Genomic DNA, 25219 nt, shown 5'->3' on the forward strand with positions numbered 1-25219 from the left:
TGGCAACTCCCATTGCAGAATGTTGTGGCTGCAAATTGCATTTCTGAGCACTAAACATCCATGATAGAAATCATGTCCACAACAGTTTTCAGATTGAGTGTGAGGCATGAAGCCTATTAACAAGTTGGAGATGCCTGCAACAGTGTACCAAAACATTATGTTTCTTTACCTGTATGGTTACCTAGACATGTGTTGTTGTGTTGTGGTCTTCAGTCCTGAGACTGGTTTGATACAGCTCTCCATGCTACTCTATCCTGTGCAAGCTTCTTCATCTCCCAGTACCTACTGCAGCCTACATCCTTCTGAATCCGCTTAGTGTATTCATCTCTTGGTCTCCATCTACGATTTTTACCCTCCACTCTGCCTTCCAATACTAAATTTGTGATCCCTTGATGTCTCAGAACATGTCCTACCAACCGATCCCTTCTTCTAGACAAATTGTGCCACATGCTCCTCTTCTCCCCAATTCTACCGGTATTCAGTACCTCCTTATTAGTTATGTGATCTACCCATCTAATCTTCAGCATTCTTCTGTAGCACCACATTTCGAAAGCGTCTATTCTCTTCTTGTCTAAACTATTTATCATCCATGTTTCACTTCCATACATGGTTACACTCCATACAAATACTTTCAGAAACGACTACTTGACATTTAAATCTATACTCGATGTTAACAAATTTTTCTTCTTCAGAAACACTTTCCTTGCCATTGCCAGTGTACATTTTATATCCTCTCTACTTCGACCATCATCAGTTATTTTTCTCCCCAAATAGCAAAACTCATTTACTACTTTAAGTGTCTCATTTCCTAATCTAATTCCCTCAGCATCACCCGACTTAAATCGACTACATTCCATTATCCTCATTTTGCTTTTGTTGATGTTCATCTTATACCCTCCATTCAAGACACTGTCCATTCCGTTCAACTGCTCTTTCAAGTCCTCTGCTGTCTCTGACAGAATTACAATGTCATCGGTGAACCTCAAAGTTTTTATTTCTTCTCCATGGATTTTAATACCTACTCTGAACTTTTCTTTTGTTTCCTTTATTGCTTGCTCAATATACAGATTGAATAAGATCAGGGATAGGCTACAACCCTGTCTCACTCCCTTCCCAAACACTGCTTCCCTTTCATACCGCTCGACTCTTATAACTGCCATCTGGTTTCTGTACAAATTGTAAATAGCCTTTCACTCCCTGTATTTTACCCCTACCACCTTCAGAATTTGAAAGAGAGTATTCCAATCAATATTATCAAAAGCTTTCTCTAAGTCTACACATGCTAGTAATGTAGGTTTGCCTTTCCTTAATCTGTCTTCTAAGATAAGTCGTAATCCAAACTGATCTTCCCCGTGGTTGGCTTCTATCAGTTTTTCCATTCATCTGTAAAGAATTTGTGTTAGTATTTTGCAGCTGTGACTCATTAAACTGATAGTTCAGTAATTTTCACATCTGTCAACGCCTGCTTTCTTTGGGATTGGAATTATTATATTCTTTTTGAAGTCTGAGGGTATTTAGCCTGTCTCATACATCTTGCTCACCAGATGGTAGAGTTTTGTCAGGACTGGGTCTCCCAAGGCTGTCAGTAGTTCTAATGGAATGTCGTCTACTCCGGGGGCCTTGTTTCATCTCAGGTCTTTCAGTGCTCTGTCAAACTGTTCACACAGTATCATATCTCCCATTTCATCTACATCTACATCCTCCTCCATTTCCATGATATTGTCCTCAAGTACATCGCCCTTGTATAGACCGTCTATATACTACTTCCGCCTTTCTGCTTTCCCTTCTTTGCTTAGAACTTTGTTTCGATCAAAGCTCTTGATATTCATGCAAGTGGTTCTCCTTTCTCCAAAGGTCTCTTTAATTTTCCTGTAGGCAGTATCTATCTTACCCCTAGTGAGATAAGCCTCTACATCCTTACATTTGTCCTCTAGCCATCCCTGCTTAGCCATTTTGCACTTCCTGTTGATCTCATTTTTGAGATGTTTGTATTCCTTTTTGCCTGCTTCATTTACTGCATTTTTATATTTTCTCCTTTCATCAATTAAATTCAATATTTCTTCTGTTACCCAAAGGTTTCTACGAGCCCTCGTCATTTTACCTATTTGATCCGTGCCGCCTTCACTATTTCATCCCTCAAAACTACCCATTCTTCTTCTACTGTATTTCTTTCCCCCATTCCTGTCAATTGTTCCCTTATGTTCTCCCTGAAACTCTGTACAACCTCCGATTCTTTCAGTTTATCCAGGTCCCATCTCCTTAAATTCCCACCTTTTTGCAGTTTCTTCAGTTTTAATCTACAGTTCATAACCAATAGATTGTGGTCAGAGTCCACATCTGCTCCTGGAAATGTCTTACAATTTAAAACCTGGTTCCTAATTCTCTGTCTTACCATTATACAATCAATCTGATGCCTTTTATTATCTCCAAGGGTCTTCCATGTATACAAACTTCTTTCATGATTCTTGAACCATGTGTTAGCTATGATTAAGTTATGCTCCTCCATGATACTGACAAGAGGGAGATTGAGTTAGTAATTAAATCACTAAAGACCAAGAACTCTCATGGATATGATGGGGTATCTAACAGAATACTGAAGTATTGTTCTATGTATGTTAGCCCAGTACTTAGCCATATCTGTAACTTTTCCTTTAGGAGTGGTCAGTTTCCTGACCGATTAAAGTACTCGGTAGTGAAGCCACTTTATAAAAATGGAGACAGGGATAATGTTGACAATTTTAGACCTATTTCTACGCCATCGGTGTTTGCTAAAGTTATCGAGAAGGTTGTATATACAAGGTTACTGGAGCATTTAAATTCACATAATTTGCTGTCAAATGTACAGTTTGGTTTTAGAAATGGTTTAACAACTGAAAATGCTATATTCTCTTTTCTCTGGGAGGTTTTGGATGAATTAAATAAAAGGTTGCAAACGCTAGGTGTTTTCTTTGATTTAACGAAGACTTTTGACTGTGTTGACCACAAAATATTACTGCAGAAGTTGGACCATTATGGAGTAAGGGGAGTAGCTTACAATTGGTTCACCTCTTACTTTAAGAACAGAAAGCAGAAGGTAATTCTCTGCAATATTGAGAGTGGTAGTGATGTTCAGTCCCAATGGGGCACTGTTAAGTGGGATGTTCCCCAAAGGTCGGTGCTGGGGCCACTGCTGTTTCTTATTTATATGGATGATATGCCTTCTAGTATTACAGGTGATTCAAAAATATTTCTGTTTGCTGATGACACCAGCTTGGTAGTGAAGGATCTTGTATGTAATATTGAAACAGTATCAAATAATGTAGTTCATGAAATAAGTTCATGCCTTGTGGAAAATAATTTGTTGCTAAATCACAGTAAGATTCAGTTTTTACAGTTTCTAACTCACAATTCAACAAGAAACAATATTTTGATCAGACAGAATGGGCATATTACACTCCTGGAAATTGAAATAAGAACACAGTGAATTCATTGTCCCAGGAAGGGGAAACTTTATTGACACATTCCTGGGGTCAGATACATCACATGATCACACTGACAGAACCACAGGCACATAGACACAGGCAACAGAGCATGTACAATGTCGGCACTAGTACAGTGTATATCCACCTTTCGCAGCAATGCAGGCTGCTATTCTCCCATGGAGACGATCGTAGAGATGCTGGATGTAGTCCTGTGGAACGGCTTGCCATGCCATTTCCACCTGGCGCCTTAGTTGGACCAGCGTTCGTGCTGGACGTGCAGACCGCGTGAGACGACGCTTCATCCAGTCCCAAACATGCTCAATGGGGGACAGATCCGGAGATCTTGCTGGCCAGGGTAGTTGACTTACACCTTCTAGAGCACATTGGGTGGCACGGGATACATGCGGACGTGCATTGTCCTGTTGGAACAGCAAGTTCCCTTGCCGATCTAGGAATGGTAGAACGATGGGTTCGATGACGGTTTGGATGTACCGTGCACTATTCAGTGTCCCCTCGACGATCACCAGTGGTGTACGGCCAGTGTAGGAGATCGCTCCCCACACCATGATGCCGGGTGTTGGCCCTGTGTGCCTCGGTCGTATGCAGTCCTGATTGTGGCGCTCACCTGCACGGCGCCAAACACGCATACGACCATCATTGGCACCAAGGCAGAAGCGACTCTCATCGCTGAAGACGACACGTCTCCTTTCGTCCCTCCATTCACGCCTGTCGTGACACCACTGGAGGCGGGCTGCACGATGTTGGGGCGTGAGCGGAAGACGGCCTAACGGTGTGCGGGACCGTAGCCCAGCTTCATGGAGACGGTTGCGAATGGTCTTCGCCGATACCCCAGGAGCAACAGTGTCCCTAATTTGCTGGGAAGTGGCGGTGCGGTCCCCTACGGCACTGCGTAGGATCCTACGGTCTTGGCGTGCATCCATGCGTCGCTGCGGTCCGGTCCCAGGTCGACGGGCATGTGCACCTTCCGCCGACCACTGGCGACAACATCGATGTACTGTGGAGACCTCATGCCCCACGTGTTGAGCAATTCGGCGGTACGTCCACCCGGCCTCCCGCATGCCCACTATACGCCCTCGCTCAAAGTCCGTCAACTGCACATATGGTTCACGTCCACGCTGTCGCGGCATGCTACCAGTGTTAAAGACTGCGATGGAGCTCCATATGCCACGGCAAACTGGCTGACACTGACGGCGGCGGTGCACAAATGCTGCGCAGCTAGCGCCATTCAACGGCCAACACCGCGGTTCCTGGTGTGTCCGCTGTGCCGTGCGTGTGATCATTGCTTGTACAGCCCTCTCGCAGTGTCCGGAGCAAGTATGGTGGGTCTGACACACCGGTGTCAATGTGTTCTTTTTTCCATTTCCAGGAGTGTATAAGCGAGATGGAACAGTTCATGTTCCTAGGCGTTCGGACAGATAATAAGCTGTTGTGGAAAGCCCATGTCCAGGATCTTGTTCAGAAACTAAATGCTGCTTTATTTACCATTAGAACAGTATCTGAAATATGTGGCAGTTCAACACGAAAAGTAGTCTACTTTGCATATTTTCATACGCTTATGTCATATGGTATTATTTTTTTGGGGTAATTCTTCTGATTCAAAAAGGGTATTTTTGGCTCAAAAATGGGCTGTTCGAGCTATATGTGGTGTAAGTTCGAGAACCTCCTGTCAACCCCTATTCAATAGTCTGGGAATTCTGACATTGCCCTCACAGTATATATTTTCTTTAATGTCGTTTGTTGTTAGCAATATTAGCCTACTCCCAAGAGTTAGCAGCTTTCACTCAGTTAATACTAGGCAGAACTGCATGCGGAATGCACTTCCTTGACTCTTGTGGAGAAAGTAGTGCAGTATTCTGCTGCATCCATTTTTAATAAGCTACCACTAAAAAATCTTAGCAGTAGCCCAAACTTTTTTAAGTCTAAACTGAAGAGTTTCCTCATGGCTCACTCCTTCTATTCTGTCGAGGAGCTCCTGGAAGCGCTAAAAAATTAAGCAAATTCCAGTGCTACATTGTTGATTTTCTTTATTTAAACTTACGACTTGTCGCCTGAATATGTTTTTTATATTTCATTTTATCTGTTTCTACTACCATGTTATAATTTCATGTATTGACTCGTTCCATGACCATGGAGACTTCTCCTTAATTTGGTACCATGGAACAATAAATAAATAAATAAATAAAAATAAATAAAATTCTACCAGGCGGCTTCCTCTTTCATTTCTTACCCCAATCCATATTCACCTACTATGTTTCCTTCTCTCCCTTTTCCTACTCTCGAATTCCAGTCACCCATGAGTCTCGCTTCACTACCTGAATAATTTCTTTTATCTCGTCATACATTTCATCTATTTCTTCATCATCTGCAGAGCTAGTTGGCATATAAACTTATACTACTGTAGTAGAAGTGGGCTTCGTGTCCATCTTGGCCACAATAATGCGTTCACTATGCTGTTTGTAGTAGCTTACCCGCACTCCTATTTTTTTTTTTACTCATTATTAAACCTACTCCTGCATTACCGCTATTTGATTTTGTATTTATAACCTTGTATTCACCTGACCAAAAGTCTTGTTCCTGCACCGAACTTCACTAATTCCCACTATATCTAACTTTAACCTATCCATTTCCCTTTTTAAATTTCCTAACCTGCCCAATTAAGGGATCTGACATTCCACGCTCCGATCCATAGAATGCCAGTTTTCTTTCTCCTGATAACGACATCCTCTTGAGTAGTCCCCGCCCAGGGATCCGAGTGGGGGACTATTTTACCTCCAGAATATTTTACCCAAGAGGACGCCATCATCATTTAATCATACAGTAAAGCTGCATGCCCTAAGGAATTGGAATTAATAAGCAGGGACAATTTGTGGTCTACTCCAATCTTGTAACTGATCGTTGACTTTGGACTTCAAGCTCTGCACTACTGTAAACAGTTTTTAGCAGCTTCATAGTTTTACTTCCTGCAGCAATATGATAAGTAAATTCTGCACAGCCATCCTATTCTCATGCCGCTGCAGGTGATGTCTATACTCCATACAGCATGAGAAGAGCTCTGACAGTTGACGTGGCCTTGGCGCACGTGCTTTGCGCATCCACGATGGACAATCAGATCATGACATTTTGTTTACTTTACCATGGCAACACTCCAGTGTTGCCATAATGCTGGGCCGCTGCTGCTTTCAGTCAGGTTTGTGTGTATACGTGTGCATTCTGCTACCTCTGTGAGTTTCTTGCCATGTGTAAAAGTGGAAAATAGAGGTAACGTCCTTATTCGATATTTTACACATAACGTTTGTGCAATTTGCTTTACCTTGTTAATGTTGAAAATCTGATTTTGTGTAATTTTTATTTTGGCTGGAACCATAGTCATGGTAATTTTATTAATGATGTTACTGCACTATGACGGTAATAATTTTTATTTTATTGTTATACGATCCAGAGTGCATTCATAGCCCATTTTCAAGTACAGTAACTTATTTATATTTCAAAAGATATCAGACTGATATGAAATACAGCAAAATCTCAACCGCATAACAATGAAATAAAAATTGTTGCTGTCAAATGGCTGCAACATCATTAAAGAAAATATTTATGAGTATGTTTGTGTAAGGTGCAAACACTGGTTGTTGTTGTTGTGGTCTTCAGTCCTGAGACTGGTTTGATGCAGCTCTCCATGCTACTCTATCCTGTGCAAGCTTCTTCATCTCCCAGTACCTACTGCAACCTACATCCTTCTGAATCTGCTTAGTGTATTCATCTCTTGGTCTCCCTCTACGATTTTTACCCTCCACGCTGCCCTCCAATACTAACTTAGTGATCCCTCGATGTCTCAGAACATGTCCTACCAACCGATCCCTTCTTCTAGTCAAGTTGTGCCACAAGCTCCTCTTCTCCCCAATTCTATTCAATACCTCCTCATTAGTTATGTGATCTATCCATCTAATCTTCAGCATTCTTCTGTAGCTCCACATTTCGAAAGCTTCTATTCTCTTCCCTTCCAAACTATTTATCGTCCATGTTTCACTTCCATACATGGCTACACTCCATACAAATACTTTCAGAAATGACTTCCTGACACTTAAATCTATACTCGATGTTAACAAATTTCTCTTCTTCAGAAACACTTTCCTTGCCATTGCCAGTCTACATTTTATATCCTCTCTACTTCGACCATCATCAGTTATTATGGTCCCCAAATAGCAAAACTCCTTTACTACTTTAAGTGTCTCATTTACAATTCTAATTCCCTCAGCATCACCCGACTTTATTCAACTACACTCCATTATCCTCGCTTTGCTTTTTTTGGTGTTCATCTTATATCCTCCTTTCAAGACACTGTCCATTTCATTCAACTGCTCTTCCAAGTCCTTTGCTGTCTCTGACAGAATTACAATGTCATCGACGAACCTCAAAGTTTTGTATTTCTTCTCCATGGATTTTAATACCTACTCCAAACACTGGTAGCGCTTGTGAAAAAACATTCCATCAAGGAACACATCGGTCAGCAGAATGCTGCCACTACAGGAATGCTACAATGAATGACACGGCATTGTTAGGTTCTGAAGGAGTCGAGTGTTGCCGTGTGCCGAAGGGTGGGATGGGAAGGTCTGTCACCCTGCTGCCGCCGCCACTGGCTCGCTGCCCATCTGTGTCGAATAGTGGCAATGGTGCTGCCAGCTGTCAGATCTTTTCTCTTGACGTACAAAGTATAGTACAGAACAGGGCAAGTGTAAATCTACACTACTGGCCATTAAAATTGCGACACCAAGAAGAAATGCAGATGATAAACGGGTATTCATTGGACAAATATATTATACTAGAACTGACATGTGATTACATTTTCACCAATGGCACCTCATACCATGACGCAGGGTGATATGCCAGTATGGCGATGACGTATACATGCTTCCAATGTGTGTTCACCACGATGTCGCCAAACACAGATGCGACCATGATGATGCTGTAAACAGAACCTCGATTCATCTGAAAAAATGACGTTTTGCCATTCATGCACCCAGGTTCGTTGTTGAGTACACCATCGCAGGTGCTCCTGTCTGTGATGCAGCATCAAGGGTAACCGCAGCCATGGTCTCCGAGCTGATAGTCCATGCTGCTGCAAACATCGTCGAACTGTTCGTGCAGATGGTTGTTGACTTGCAAACATCCCCATCTGTTGACTCAGGGATCAAGACGTGGCTGCACGATCCATTACAGCCTTGCAGATAAGATGCCTGTCATCTCGACTGCTAGTGATACGAGGCCGTTGGGATCCAGCACAGTGTTCCGTATTACCCTCCTGAACCCAACGATTCCATATTGGATATCGACCAACGTGAGGAGCAATGTCGCGATACGATAAACTGCAATCGCGATAGGCTAGAATCTAACCTTTATCAAAGTCGGAAACGTGATGGTACGCATTTCTCCACCTTACATGAGGCATCACAACAACGTTTCACCAGGCAACGCCGGTCAACTGCTGTTTGTGTATGAGAAATCGGATGGAAACTTCGGTTGGAAACTTTCCTCATGTCAGCACGTTGTAGGTGTCACCACCGGAGCCAGCCTTGTGTGAATGCTCTGAAAGGCTAATCATTTGCATATCGCAGCATCTTCTTCCTGTCGGTCAAATTTCGCGTCTGTAGCACGTCTTCTTCATTGTGTAGCAATTTTAATGGCCAGTAGTGTATAATTGTGTGTAAAATTTGACAGTACACACTGCATATATTGTAAATAAGATATTAGTTTTCAGTGAATGTGTAGGATTAACACTTGCTGGCAGACGTGTTAATGGAAGAGTTCTCACTCTTTATTTTGTTTAACAAAATTACATACAAAAAACACTGAATGGAAGCAACAAGGAAATTTATTTCATTAATATATTTATAAATAAATATTAATTTAATTCTTCCTTTATTATTTTTTTCTACCTTTTACATTAATCGATTTAAATTTTTTATAATATATAAAAAAAATAGTTACAAAATGCTTTTAATTTTTTTATAAATTAATCAATCCTTCTTCACAGTACATGGATGTTTTCATACTTTAGACTTAACTGCAGATTGGCCACATCATGCCATTTGTTTATACCTGCATTTCATCAACTTTAGGAATGGACCTTGATTTAAACATTTCATCTGTTTTCATGTGAAATATGAATATATGATGTCCATTCTGGAAGTTATCAAAATCAATGTTCTTCAAGATCAGCAGCTTTGAAGGAAATTGATCTGACTTCAGCAGCATCCTGGAAAACAAAAATAAAGTTTTCCACATTTTTACAAAGATGGAATTTCAGAGTAGAATTCAGTCATTTGTTATTTGCAACTGACAGTTGAATTCTGTGCAGAAATTTATACTATAATTGCTGAAAAATTACAGCTATGACTAAAATAATAAAGTTGGAACTGCATCAGACTTTTTAAATGCTAGAAAAAGAGCAAAGAAGAATGTGTAATAAAACTGCTCACTAATCACAAATACATTTTTCATTTTATTTGTACATAAACAGGAGACAACAGTTTTTAACTTCTATATTTTTGACCTTATCTCACAACAATTAATAGTTTGTGTGGCAAATATAATGGATCATTAACTTCTATGGTAAATCAGTGCCTTATCAGTTCTTAGGAAAAAGGTCTAATTTGGTAACTCAGTTTGGCAGGCAGTAGAATAATCAAAAGGTTTGCAGTCAGTCTGTGCTTGACATTAAGGATTCTTTTCTGGAAAAAAATTTAATACCATGTCTGCACAGTGGTTTGAATTATGTGATGAACTGGAAATAAATTTGCATTTGGAGGGGCTAGATCTCATGTTAGAGCAAATGCACAGTGAATGCATGGGTCTTATGGGTCTGCAGGAAATATGTGGTGGAACTGTGTATGTGTGTGTAAAATATTTGAGCAGATACACGATTAGATCAACACAAACATAGATCAGTATGTTGTTCTTAAGAGGAAAGACAGTCAGAAGCAAAAGTAACATCTGTTATGATCAAGATAGTCTAATGAGGCCACCACTGGCACTACTGTTCACAATATATATAAATCATCTTGCAGATAATTTACATATTTCTGTTAGCCTGGTGGCACAATTAGCAACTTATTACAAACTTCAGTGACACATTCAGATGATCACTGCCTGATGTGAAGACTGTTAGTTTACCCTCAGTGCCAAAAAGTAATGTAATGCACATAAATAGATGAAAGTATCTGTATTAATAACATTTCAATGAACAATTAGTGATCAGTCACAATACGCAAGTATCTACAAGTTATTATGCATTATTATTTCATGTGGAATGCTCACTACAGCACTACAGCTTTAAAGGTAATACATGTGACCATAGTATATATCTAGCCCCCACAAACTGTGCAGAAATAATGGGCATCATTAGCTCTCTAAAACCTTCTAATTCAGCTGGGCATGATGGCCTAAATACTAATGTTTTAAAAGCCTGTAGCCAAAATGTCTCTGTACCTCTGTCTGCAGCAGTCAACAATATAATAGAATCAGGCACCTTTCCAGACAGACTAAAATGGTGACAACAACAAAACAGAAAACTACAGACCAGTCTCAATCCTTCCTGTCTTTTCCAACATAGTTGAGAAAGTTATATACAACAGGATTATAAACTTTCTTAACAAACTCAACCTGATGTTTGAAAATCAAAATGGATTCCTAACAGGTAAATCAACTAGCACTGCAGCTGCTCAACTAATTGAAGAGGTGTTAGGGGGTTTCGAAAGCAAGGAACATGTGGCAGGTGTATACCTAAACCTGGAAAAAGCCTTTGATTGTGTGAACTTTGACATCCTATTAGACAAGCCATGGAACATGGGTATTAGAGGCGCTGCTTATGGCCTAATAAAGTGTTATATGAGCAACAGAAAACAGTTTGTTATACTTAAAACGGAAAGTGGTGTCTACAAATCAGAGATCACTTACATAAAATATGGTGTGCCCCAGGACTCAGTGTTGGCCCCCCTTCTGTTCTTGATCTATGTAAATGATATTAAATACTGTACTATAAATTCCAAAATTGTTCTGTATGCCGATGACACGTCCATTGTATGTAAAAAGGAATCATGTAATGAACTAGAGGCCGAGGGTAACAATGTGACAAACGAAATTGTTCAGTTTTTTAATGAAAGCCACTTAAATGTAAGCACCAGTAAAACATGTTTGATGGAGTTTAACAAAAGTAGTTTGAATAATGAAATTAAATTATACATGGGCAACGAATTGGTAAAGAAAGAGTCTAGTGTAAAATTCCTTGGCATAACAATCCAAATCAACCTGAAATGGGACACACATATTGACTCCCTAGCAACTAAGTTGTCAAAAAATATATTTGCAATCAGTACTAGTAGCAAGTTCTGTAGAGACACCGTAGTCCTAAAGACTGCATACCATGCTCTTTTCTCCTCTCACTTGAACTACGGTATTAAAATTTGGGGGGCAACAACCAAAGCTAATCTATATAAGCTACTCATTCTTCAAAAAAGGGGTGTGAGAATAATCAGTGGAGCAAAATATAGAGAATCTTGTCACAACTTGTTTCCAAAAACAGAGGTGTTAACTGTTATAAACACATACATTCTAAAAGCCATATTGCTTGTTAAAAGACTGCACCCAAACACTTATTCAGATTTCCACCAGTACAATACTAGAAATAAAGAAAGATTTTACATTGGCAGCCACAGAACAGCACTTTACAAAAAGTGGCCTCAGTACACAGGTATAAAATTAGCTAATGCACTGCCTAGTGCAGTCATGGCTCTTCCTACAATTAAACTGAAACATCAGCTTAAGAAATTTTTAGTAAAACACCCTTGCTACACATTAGAAGAGTACCATACTTATATGAAGAACAACAAATGCTCTGTGAAATTATGTGAATAGAAATCAGTAAACATCTTATTGTAATTTTGTTGTAAATTAATGACGTATTCAGAAGAATGTGTCTTGTGTATTGTACAAATAACTTTAATCATTACTGTTTCTTTGTACATGTGCAGTGTACCATTTGATGTTGAATAAAGCTATTATTATTATTATTATTATTTAATGAACACAGGTCCAGCCACTGGGAAGGCAAATGCCAATCTGATTTATTGGAAGGATTATAGGGAAGAGTAATTCATGCACCTAAGAGGTTTCTTAAAAAAAACTTCTCACAACCGGATTATTAGATAAATTCTGGACTATGCAGAAGGGTACTGACAATCTCTTCCTCCAAGAACCAACAGTGAAAAGAACATGAAGGGGATACAATGATACAGACACATTATGTTTCCCAATGTGGTATCCATATGTGGTGAGTGCCACTAGGCAGTTTCACTGGAAAACTGCAAGTGGCTGAAACAATTGAGTGGATGGCAGCCAATTATACACAAATAAAAAAAGAAAAAACCAAGAGGAATTCAAACATGAAGCTCAGAATCATTAGCAGTGTACAAACAAATAGCAAACCAAGAGAAATAACTGAGCACAAGCATGTTACTGTGTACATAGTAATGTCAGCAACCAAAAGGCTTTGGATACATCAACACAACTGGCTGATGAATGCACCCACACTTTCCTAGTGGTCTATGCCACCAGAAAGTCTTACCAACAGACCTGTGAGTGACCATGACATCATAAATCTCTGAAGAGCCAATGCTGGTATATTCATCTGTATATCAATGTCCAAATTCAGTGAAGATATTAAATTCCTCACCACTTTAATGTGGCTGGAAGTGACCAGACCTGTGTTTTAGCTACTGGGGCAATGGGGAGCATTGTGCTCTGGCAGTGGCCCCAACAGCATTTTAATTTTCAAAGTTTTCCTCCCTTTGGCATCTTATTCATTTTCCGTCTAGTTCAGTTGAGGCTGGAGTTGCTGCTGAGGCACTGAGACTGTCAGTGATTGTAACATCACAGTAAGTGACTCAAATTCCATGAGTTGCCAGACCTGTGCTGGTTCAGTCATCAACTGCTGCCACAGTTGGTAATAATGTCATGGTGATACATGCTTGAAAGAGCTTGGTAATGTATTGCTGGAAAATGGATCCAATATACTCCACAGAACAACAGAGTGGCACTTCGGTAAACAAGCAACATCAAAGCTGACTCAATGAAATATCCCGAGTCCTTTATGTATATATCAATCTCTCACACATGCGGCTGGAGCAAAAAGGCCAAGTGTTTTGCAGGTTTATACATTGGTGAACCAGGAGCACTAACAGTCAGTCTTAATGGAACATTATTCTTATGAATCTTTGGTAATCCATACAGCCGAGGTGGTAGTGCTTCTGTGTTCTGGAGGTTCCTCTTATTGTCTACTGAGAGAGATGACGCCTTGGTTAACTGATTCTTATTCTGTGTGATCCGCTACATCAGATCTCCACTTAGTTTTTGGTGCACATTGAATCTAATAGGTCTTGGATCTTCTGCTTGTAATTTTCAGTTTTCATTGTGATGGTCGCATTTCCCTTATCCAAGAAGATCAAAGAGTGTCTTAGATCACCAAAGGAGAAAAGAAACCCACTTGCAATGTCAGGAATATACTCCATACCATGTACAGGCAGAAAAGTCTATGTTGGAATAACTGGATGATCGGTCAACAATAGGATCACTGAACATGAGTGGCACTGCTGGTTGGGCCAGGACGAAAAATCAGCCGTGGCAGTGCACACACTGTGGAAGACCAACCACATAGTATAATTTGTGAACATGGAAGTTCTTGGTGAAGAAACGAGTTGTCGCACCAGCTTGTTCAGGGAAGATATAGATTTACACAAACATGATGACAGTTTCAACAGGCAAGAAGAAAGCCTCAATTTGAATGGATCCTGGATCCCCATGTTGCAGTGAATGATCATTGCAGGTAGCAAGAGGAGAACCTCTGTGATAATGGCCACAGAAAAGCTCTTGGACATTGGTGTGCCATATATATAAGCTGCAACTGTGAGTTTGACTCTAGTCAACTATCAGCAATGTAGGGTGAAACTTTGAGAATGGCAGCCACTTGTTCTGGCAAAATATCAGAAAAATCATCAAACATATGTCAACGAAAGACCCTGAGGCAGTTCTTAAGCCAATAGACAATTTTATAAAACAACCTGCCACTGCAGTGCCTGCAGAGAGGGGATCCTAAATACTGCTAGGTTTCTTCATTAATCAGACAAATTACTGCCCCAGTATCCATGTGGAATGAAGTATAAATACCACCGATGCACAACTCAAACAGGAATTTATTAGGCACATGGACGGGTTCTGCCAGGACTGGACTTAAAGTGAACATTGATGCTTGGTCATGTTCTGCTGCCCACAGTTATTGGTGAATACTGGTGCATCAGTACACAGTACTGTTTTCCTGCCCTGTCACCTTGATTGCGACAGGCATAATATGTATCAAAAAGGTGCAGCCACTGGTGACTCTTGTGGCATGTCCAACAGTCTGGATAATGGCTTAAATAAGCATCAGTGGGGGTGAATCCAATGCAGAGGGGGAACACTCCTTGATCTACATCAAGATACCTGACTAGGTAGCATTTTCTTACTACATCCATTGAAATCTGCTTGGAAGTAAGAAACATTTCTTTGCACAGGGTGCACATCTTGAGTACCAGCTCAGGAAATATCAGCACATGGTAGAGAGCTGAACTATGTGCCAACTATTGGAAAGTGCATTTTGAGCTGCTTCTGACATCTCAAACAGGTTGGCAGTAATTGTGATTGTGCTTAAGGTGAGGTCAGACTATTCCAAATCTCCATACTAGACATCTACAATTTAAGAATCTGTGTACAAGACACTGAAGTTTGTTCATTAAAATTTCCATTTATGGGTTAGGCCATGCATATCCACTCTCTGGGCTGCATAAGACTGATCATTAACTAGGGTGAAGACTGCCCCACAGTTGTTCAACCCACAGACTGCTCAAGTTTCAGATCAGCTCCACAATGTTTGATCATCTCCTGCATCTGCTCATGCTGCAGTTGTCGCCACTATATCTGTTCCTTCTGCATTATTTGACACTGCCAAAGTTCCCAGAAATTATTGGTATTTTGTGATGAGATAAATATAAACTGATTGAGTGCCAAATAGGAGGAACAAAGTTAGAACAGGTAGACGGTTTCAGGTACTTAGGATGCATATTCTCACAGGATGGCAACATAGTGAAAGAACTGGAAGCGAGGTGTAGCAAAGCTAATGCAGTGAGTGCTCAGCTATGACCTACTCTCTTCTGCAAGAAGGAAGTCAGTACCAAGACTAAGTTATCTGTGCACTGTTCAATCTTTCGACCAACTTTGTTGTATGGGAACGAAAGCTGGGTGGATTCAGGTTACCTTATCAACAAGGTTGAGGTGACGAATATGAAAGTAGCTAGGATGATTGCAGGTACTAGTAGATGGGAACAATGGCAGGAGGGTGTCCACAATGAGAAAATCAAAGAAAAACTGGTAATGAACTCTATAGATGTAGCAGTCAGGGCGAACAGGCTTAGATGGTGGGGCATGTTACACGCATTAGAGAAGCAAGGTTACCCAAGAGACTCATGGGTTCAGCAGTAGAGGGTAGGAGGAGTCGGGGCAGACCAAGGAGAAGGTACCTGGATTCGGTTAAGAATGATTTTGAAGTAATAGGTTTAACATCAGAAGAGGCACCAATGTTAGCAATGAATAGGGGATCGTGGAGGAATTTTATAAGGGGGTATGCTCCAGACTGAACGCTGAAAGGCATAATCAGTCTTAAATGATGATGATGATGATGATGATGATGATGTGATGAGATATTTAGCCCATGAGAGACAGCCTCGTTGCCACCTCTGTAATACACTACTTAGGTGAGGGGAGTGCCACTAGGCAGTTTCTCTGATAAATGGCTAGTGGCCAAAGGACCAAGCAGACAATGGTTAATCATACACATGTCTGAAAGGATAAACCTAGAGGTATTGAAATGTGAAGCCCAGGATCACCAACTGTGTTTGAGCAAAACCTGAATAGCAAACAGAGAGAAAAATGTGAGACCAAGAATGGCACTGATCACAAACAGTAATGTCACTGACCAGAAAGATTTGGATACATCAACACAACTGCCCGAGGAAAGCACATGCCACATCATTCACTATGGAGCTAGACAGTCTTGCTAACAGATGCTGCTGTGAAACTCTGCAACTTTGGATGGCCATAGCAGTTGCTTTCATCTCAATATTAGTGTCCAAATCTGCGATGATGCTAAACTATGTGCCATCCTCTGCACTATGTATGCAGAGTTGCATGAATAACATGCACTTGTTGTTATGGAGGCAACATTTTTCTCTCACAGGTCTGAATGGGGAGATGACTGGACACCTGAAGCTATCAGTCTTTCAGTTTTCACCTTTCACCACAACTAAAGAATTTGGACATCTCAAAACAATTTTCACAGTCTCATTGTACATATTTGTTTACTAGAGAGTACTATGTGCTGGAACAGAATACTTAAAACAGTAACATTGCATTTTTGTGGGGGGAGGAGGATTGGTGTCAATGTCACTGAAGATTTACATATAACTTATTGCTTCCCTTAATTAATGATCACAAGGCAGACAAAAATAGAATCATGATATGTTTGGAGCTTGTACTCAAATTATGTGTGTTGATAATCACTGTGTGCAGGAAACTTACATGTTTTACTTGTCACAAACAGTTTGCAATTCAAATAAAGCATGCTCTCTTTTTCTCTGTCTCTGTGCCAATGCATTGTGCCTGCTGAGCACACATTCACTATTTCTTCAGCTGATATAATGTAGTGGCACAGTGCATCTGTTTTAAAGACTTTCCTAGAAAAAAAGTTATTCTAGCTATATAGCTTTTGGTCATCCTATGGCAAGTGGTCCAGCCTGACATGATTTCTGCCTGACCATTCACAACCCAATGAAAGTTTTTGAGCTGGTTCAACAAAGTATTGGACACACATGTACAAAGTTTAGATAGGGGTCCCAAATTTGCACCAGCTATGTGCATGCCTAAGTACCAACTTTAGATAACTATTATGAAAGCCCATATTTCTGCATACTTAAATAATTTTTTGTGTCTAATAAGAATATATTGCTGATTGGATTGTCAAATACATTTAATGACAGCTGTAATCCTTCAAAGTTGGAAGAAAATTCATTGTGCAACTTGGAGAGCACATCTGTGATCAACCATAAATTGTAATTTTCGGGATGGATTCAGCCAAGAATTGGTAATATGATACACAGTTGTGTTGTCTTCTTGAGGTCTTTGTACAACAGCCTCTGTCCTATAGCAAAATGTATCCTCCTGAAAATTGGACAGAAAATTTTCTGTTGCCAAATTTTGGGTAGTTTTGGAGGGCCAGTATGTCAGGGTATGTTCTTTATCTTTTTTATCTTGCTGTGTCTAGAAAGAGTATTCATTAAGCTTCAGAAGGTATACAGTTCAACTTTTGGGCCACGCCCAGTTATGGCTGAAAACATGTTTCAAAGTTATTACCTTTCATACACGTTCTATATGCTGGAATGTGACATTAGTTAGTAAACAGAAAGTAAAAATCAGTGAATGCTGCTTTTGTGCCCATAAAAATAAAAATGTAGTTATGTAAAAATTAACTTCAAGCATTAATCAGCAATAAAAAAATGAAACTCGACAAAGTTAGAATGTCAAACTGTACAACAGGAATAATTCTTTTCCACTTCAGACTGAATAAACTGCTGATACTGCTTCCATATTCTCAGTAAATATATTGCCTTCCTGATGTTGTTGATAGTGCTTTTATGATTTTAAATTTTCATTGTTCAGGAATCCAGCAAGTACACTCCTGGAAATGGAAAAAAGAACACATTGACACCGGTGTGTCAGACCCACCATACTTGCTCCGGACACTGCGAGAGGGCTGTACAAGCAATGATCACACGCACGGCACAGCGGACACACCAGGAACTGCGGTGTTGGCCGTTGAATGGCGCTAGCAGCGCAGCATTTGTGCACCGCTGCCGTCAGTGTCAGCCAGTTTGCCGTGGCATACGGAGCTCCATCGCAGTCTTTAACACTGGTAGCATGCCGCGACAGCGTGGACGTGAACCGTATGTGCAGTTGACGGACTTTGAGCGAGGGTGTATAGTGGGCATGCGGGAGGCCGGGTGGACGTACCGCCGAATTGCTCAACACATGGGGCATGAGGTCTCCACAGTACATCGATGTTGTCGCCAGTGGTCGGCGGAAGGTGCACGTGCCCATCGACCTGGGACCGGACCGCAGCGACGCACGGATGCACGCCAAGACCGTAGGATCCTAAGCAGTGCCGTAGGGGACCGCACCGCCACTTCCCAGCAAATTAGGGACACTGTTGCTCCTGGGGTATCGGCGAGGACCATTCGCAACCGTCTCCATGAAGCTGGGCTACGGTCCCGACCACCGTTAGGCCATCTTCCGCTCACGCCCCAACATCGTGCAGCCCGCCTCCAGTGGTGTCGCGACAGGCGTGAATGGAGGGACGAATGGAGACGTGTTGTCTTCAGCGATGAGAGTCGCTTCTGCCTTGGTGCCAATGATGGTCGTATGCATGTTTGGCGCCGTGCAGGTGAGCGCCACAATCAGGACTGCATACGACCGAGGCACACAGGGCCAACACCCGGCATCATGGTGTGGGGAGCGATCTCCTACACTGGCCGTACACCACTGGTGATCGTCGAGGGGACACTGAATAGTGCATGGTACATCCAAACCGTCATCGAACCCATCGTTCTACCATTCCTAGATCGGCAAGGGAACTTGCTGTTCCAACAGGACAATGCACGTCCGCATGTATCCCGTGCCACCCAACGTGCTCTAGAAGGTGTAAGTCAACTACCCTGGCCAGCAAGATCTCCAGATCTGTCCCCCATTGAGCATGTTTGGGACTGGATGAAGCGTCGTCTCACGCGGTCTGCACGTCCAGCACGAACGCTGGTCCAACTGAGGCGCCAGGTGGAAATGGCATGGCAAGCCGTTCCACAGGACTACATCCAGCATCTCTACGATCGTCTCCATGGGAGAATAGCAGCCTGCATTGCTGCGAAAGGTGGATATACACTGTACTAGTGCCGACATTGTGCATGCTCTGTTGCCTGTGTCTATGTGCCTGTGGTTCTGTCAGTGTGATCATGTGATGTATCTGACCCCAGGAATGTGTCAATAAAGTTTCCCCTTCCTGGGACAATGAATTCACGGTGTTCTTATTTCAATTTCCAGGAGTGTATCTTTACTAGATGGCCAGCTGAAGCAATGGGCAGGACCATGTAGTGTAATGTATCACTTGGTGAAGTGATGTATTGCACTGCATCAACTGAACTGATGAATGGTCATGGCCACCATATAAGTTTTACTTAAGTAATAAGTGTAATGTAGTATAGTGATAGGAAGTTTGTTTTCTTTATGTGTATGTATTTCGGAGTTAAGAATTGCATCATATCTGCAAGCTGGATGATGATAGCAATGTCATTATGTTTCGCAGTAACTACTGTTTGGGCAGTTTATTCCATGTTGTTGGGTCCTGCCTTGGAGATGTGGTGCATGCCACAGAAGAAGAATGACAATGGCAATTCCAGTGAAGTCACAGGAACAAGACCAAAACTTATCTATCAGATTCAATTTGATGCTGCTAGCCAAAACTGTCAGTTTATTGACATTGTCCTAACTGATGTATTTGTGGCATTCCAAGTAACAAGCATGTAATGAACTGTCATTGTAAAAGGAGAGTGCAATATACATCACGTTACGTCATATTTATTTAAAGAATTTGAACAGTGGATTGTATTCTTTACTTCCAGCAATAAGTGCAGCACTTTGAGACACAAAGTCCAACCTAGAGATATTGGTAAACGTGAAGAAATGGTCTGGTGAGCAAATCAATAAAAGGCAATCGTAGATCCTGAGCAAATGTTACATCATTAATCAATAACATTGGAACACCACAACCATGAGCATGCATAATGCTAACTGAGCTATCATTTTGTTCTTATGAAACTTCAGACACATTTTGCACCCACCAAGCATTTTTATACACACAAGCTACATATTGCCCACATTGAAACATTATAGTTGAAACAGCTGGAATATTTCATCTGTTTGAAATGCTTTAACTGTGAATGCTACAGCATCCTTGGAAACACTGCTTACTCTGTTTTTGGTTAAACCAATGAGCTTGAACTGGTGATTTTCTCTTGTCCCAGAAATTGCACTTGATGTCTCTTATTTTTATCCTCAAATTATCAATGCATGAGCTGCAGTGCCATCATGATGGAGGCACTAATGATACAGACACTGATATTCTGTAGAGCTTTACCACCAAAGTAAATCACAAGGGGGTGTAATATGTTTGGCTGGTTTGCCATTGAAACCCTTGAACAGCATCTTGAATGACAAATGGGTAGTTTTCGACAAAATCCATCAAAATGATCACTTAACCATCTGCAAGATTGTTTCAAGTGCATGCAATACATCACTTTGGACTGAGTTCACAAAATTTTGAGAAGCCCGATTCACTGCCATATGCTTACAGTAAGCTATGAACATTTCTTTCATGTTACATAGTAGGAGCCATTTCTGCTTATGAACTTTTCACCATCCACTCTTACTCCTATGTAATCATTTTTGCCTGGGCACAGCCAAGAAAATTCATCGTCTTTGAAGAACCTGAGTACTTTATGTCTGAGGCATTTTTGAGTGTGCCTAGCAATGTAAGGGATCCAACTTTCCTGAGAAGAGGGGAACTAACGCATGAATTATGTAGGAGACAGGTAGATCCTAAAGGTACTGTCCAGGAGCTATGGAACAAGTATGCAACAACAGTTATTTGCAGGTTGTTCAACAGTGAGCTAAGTCTGACTGTTGTCTCAATTCGTGCCACATTTAAAGAAATATTACAGGTCTTGGAATGTGAGGATAATTGCACTCTCAATTGAGTATGAAGATTTCAGGCCCATTTGGATCACTATGTCAACAGAATGAGTGACCTAGTGGATGTGAACAAGAATCAGGAACAATGTTTAGAAACCTATAGCAACACTACTAATGAATGGCTTCAGACCCATAATAAAAAAATGAGTAATTTTGGTTGTGAAGGTAATCAGAGTGTTCATCATAGAGAGGCTTGGCAAACAATCATTGATACTCTATTCACAGAGTTGCAGAACCACAGGATTTTTTGAATCAGTGTTGTCTTTCATCATTGAATTCAGTGGATCATATAGCTGAATTTTTGTTTTTTATGATGAGTTTCAGAATAGAGCACAGACCATGGAACTGGGTGATTTAGATGCTTTAAGACCAGCTGAGGTAAATGTGAAGGGTAATTTACTTGATGCCACACCACAGAGGAAAATAATACTTGGAAGTGGTTTTGATCAATGGTTTTCAGTGTAACTGCTCCTAAAGGAATGCAGGGGCTAGTTTGTCATCAGTCTGGCTGTGAAAATTAATAAATTGCATAGAGGGAGTCAGAAGGAAAGTGGTGGCTTTGAAACCTCCGTACATCAAGGTGCAAGTAGTAAGCCATATTTTACAGGGGCTAATCCCTGAGAGTACACAGAGATCAGTATCTTATCAGGTGAGCAAAATGTTGGCTCAATTAGACAGGGTAGTTCTGGAGAGCCAGGCTGTGGAATTTGTGGATATGCACAGTGATAGCCAATTTGTAAGAGTAAGAGATTGGGAGAGTAGAGATTTAGATGGGAGACAGGAGGAGCAGGAAGTGTGAGTAGGAGGAGGAGGAGAAGGAGGAGGAGGAAGGTAGTAGAGAAGGACACCTGAGGAACAATTCATCAGAAGTAGTTTGTCGGAATTGTGGCAAACCTAGATGTGTAAGAAGGGAATATGGGGAGAAGGGTACAGAGCAAGAATTATGACAGCTGCAACAAAGACAGGGGAGATTCAGAGCCACTTTAAGGCACAAGTGAGACAAGCTGCTGCTTGGGGCACCAAGCTGAGTGGGGTGTCAGAGGCACCACAGCTATAAGATTTCTATACAGCATATCACAATTTGTAGTGACCACTTAGGGTGACAAGCCGAGTGGGGTGCCAGGGACAACCAACTGCAAGATTTGTATGCAATGTGTATCACAATTAGTAGAGAAAACAGACATGGATGAAAGTGTATAAGAGAGGAAGGGGTTGAGGCTGGGAGGTGATATAGCAAGTGGATTTTTCCCGTTTATTATGTTTCCCTTCTCCTGTAAACAAACATTTTTTTCTAATTTATGTCTTATTTTCAATATATATTTATCTTCTTTAGACTGGATTTCAGTGGAATTTGTTATTCAGATTATTATTTTTGCTGATCTGATTCCATTGATGTAATTAGTTGTTATTACTACTCTCATAATTAAAACCTATAACTGATGTCTATAATACAGTTTGCTACATGCAAAACTTCATGAGCTAATCAAGTTAGTTGGGAAAAGTGATCTACACCATTCAAAAGTTAAGCATTCCCACTTTCCTGTAATGTATTTTAAGTTACCTAAAGCTAATTATCTTCAACAGTAACTAAACTTTGAATTTCATGAGCAGCCCCTTTTTTATTGCATATTTTCATGGGAAGCACTGTTAAATTGTGCACTTTGCCACATACTTTTGTTACTTTAAGTTATCTATACAAAATGACATACAGAATTGATTAACTCATTAATTAATAATTTCATGTTTTTTGCTCTAATTTGCAGTATGGGACTCATACGTATAAACCAGAGGACTGACATTGCATAAAGATAATAGTTTGCTGTAACTTTGTAGATTTATAACTAGCAACGTTTTATAAAAGCCAAAAATCACATTAGTTCTATTAGTTCATCAAAAATAGTTAATTCCAGCCTAATCAAATTTTAAAGCATTATGTAATTTTCAAAATAACAGTTTGTTCTTACACCTATGTATAAGCACTTGGACATCACCAAAAATTGACAGTCCATGGTTTGAGAGCTAACAAATTAACATCTATGTCAGATGTGCTCTTGTTGTTGACTCACGTCACAGTTATGTACTCTCTATATGCAAAAATTATATGCACCAGCTAATGCCAAACTCAAGAACTCTAATGTTTAATTGATTTCAAGTGGATTCTGTAATCTAAATTAATTAATAGTGTAATTGAACTGTGTTGTGGACAACAAGTACTGTGGAAGGTAATTGTCATGTGAGTGAGCTATTGTTAAACTTAATAAATCATGTAATGGACTCACTTAAATTAACTATTGAAGGATAAATAACCTTCAGTGGACTAATTAATTGTGAACCATCACAATTTCATGTAAAGGTGAACTTTTTATTTCATACCACAGTACAGCAATCAACTTTGCCAGTGTAACTGTGGGTGCTGACCTGAAGACCTGCGCTAACAATGTTTCGTAGAGAAAAACTTATCACTATAGTTAATAACTGAACTTTGAAAGAAATAATGTGTGTTTGTTAATGTAGCGTGGTTTGTGAGGAACTTTCTGAAGCCAAGGGAATTCCCCCAACATCAGTATTCTATATTCTGACAAATTATTTCAAGAAGAGAAGAATTTCTGCAGGATGAGTCCCACACTGTTTGACTGCTGAAGAGAAGCAGAAATGCTTGGACATTGCAATCTTGCTCACACAATGATTTGACCATGAAGGCCAAGGATTCTTGTGTCGAATTGTCACTATTGGTGAAAAGTGAGTTAGAGACTTGAACCGGTATTGAAATCACAGTCCAATAACTGGAGGACTTAATTCTCCATGTCCAAAAAAAATTCAACACACGGAAGCAAATGATGATTTTGTTTACGATCACCGTGGAATCATCATAACAGATAGAGTCCCACGTGGAACAAGCCTGACAGCAGTGTATTATTGTAACTTAATACAAAACCTGCACAGAAAAATGCACAAAACCCAACCTCAGTTGCTCAAGGCTGAGCCACTCATTCTCCATGACAATGCTTACCCACGTATTGGCAATGCTGTAGACCAAAAACTGCGTGAATATGGATTGGAAGTGTTGCCACATCTTCCCTGCAACCTGGACACATGTCCACCAGACTTCGGTGTTCCCAAAGTTGAAAAAACGTATGCATTGACATCATTATCTTTCTCTGGAAGAACTTTCTACCACCACTACCCAAGCCATTCAACAAATGAACAGAAGTGGCATCATGGATGAAATAATAGAGCTTCCAAGATGTTGAGATTCAGTCATAGAGAAGCAGGTAGACTATATTGAAGGACTGTGAAGTGATATTTAAAAAATAAACAAATAGAAAATAAAAAATAAACATGTAAGTAAAAAAGAAATTAATGTGCATTATTTATGAAATGTCCCTCATAATATTGTCAGAACTTACTGATTCTCTTTGCAATGCTGAAAGTGCTGTCCTGTGTCCACATGAAATTAAATATATCTAAAGGGAAGATGACAGAAAGAAGCAAGAAACTTCTTGGTACATATGGGTTTATATTTTACTTTTTTTGTAAGAAAAAACTTTTACAACTACATTTTGTACATGTGTCTACTACACTACTGAGTAGGTAAATTTGAAAAATGAGAAACTGCAGGACAGCTGCTTAATCCACTCTCTTTTATTGGGTACACAACCGGTTTTGGAACACTTTGTAACACTGAAAATGCAGGACACATAGCACCTGCTACCGATATCTAATTTTTTTTTTTTTTTTTTTGCTGAAGTTTATGTAAATATTTGTAATTTAAATGCTTTCTTTTAATAACTAAGGAAATTGCTTCA

General features: G+C 40.4%; 1 protein-coding gene and 1 long non-coding RNA gene across 2 annotated transcripts in view; one reads left to right on the top strand and one right to left on the bottom strand.

Annotated features, from left to right (window-relative positions):
- The window catches only part of LOC126260168 (uncharacterized), a 56506-nt gene extending 33198 nt beyond the window's left edge, over positions 1-23308 (top strand). The window contains exon 4 of the long non-coding RNA XR_007546618.1: positions 23177-23308. This is a non-coding gene — a long non-coding RNA (uncharacterized LOC126260168). The remainder of the gene's footprint in view (positions 1-23176) is intronic.
- The window catches only part of LOC126260640 (uncharacterized), a 564809-nt gene that overhangs the window by 429007 nt on the left and 110583 nt on the right, over positions 1-25219 (bottom strand). The gene's annotated exons all lie outside the window — the stretch shown is intronic.

Source organism: Schistocerca nitens, chromosome 5, assembly GCF_023898315.1.
Source record: "Schistocerca nitens isolate TAMUIC-IGC-003100 chromosome 5, iqSchNite1.1, whole genome shotgun sequence".
Lineage (NCBI taxonomy): Eukaryota > Metazoa > Arthropoda > Insecta > Orthoptera > Acrididae > Schistocerca > Schistocerca nitens.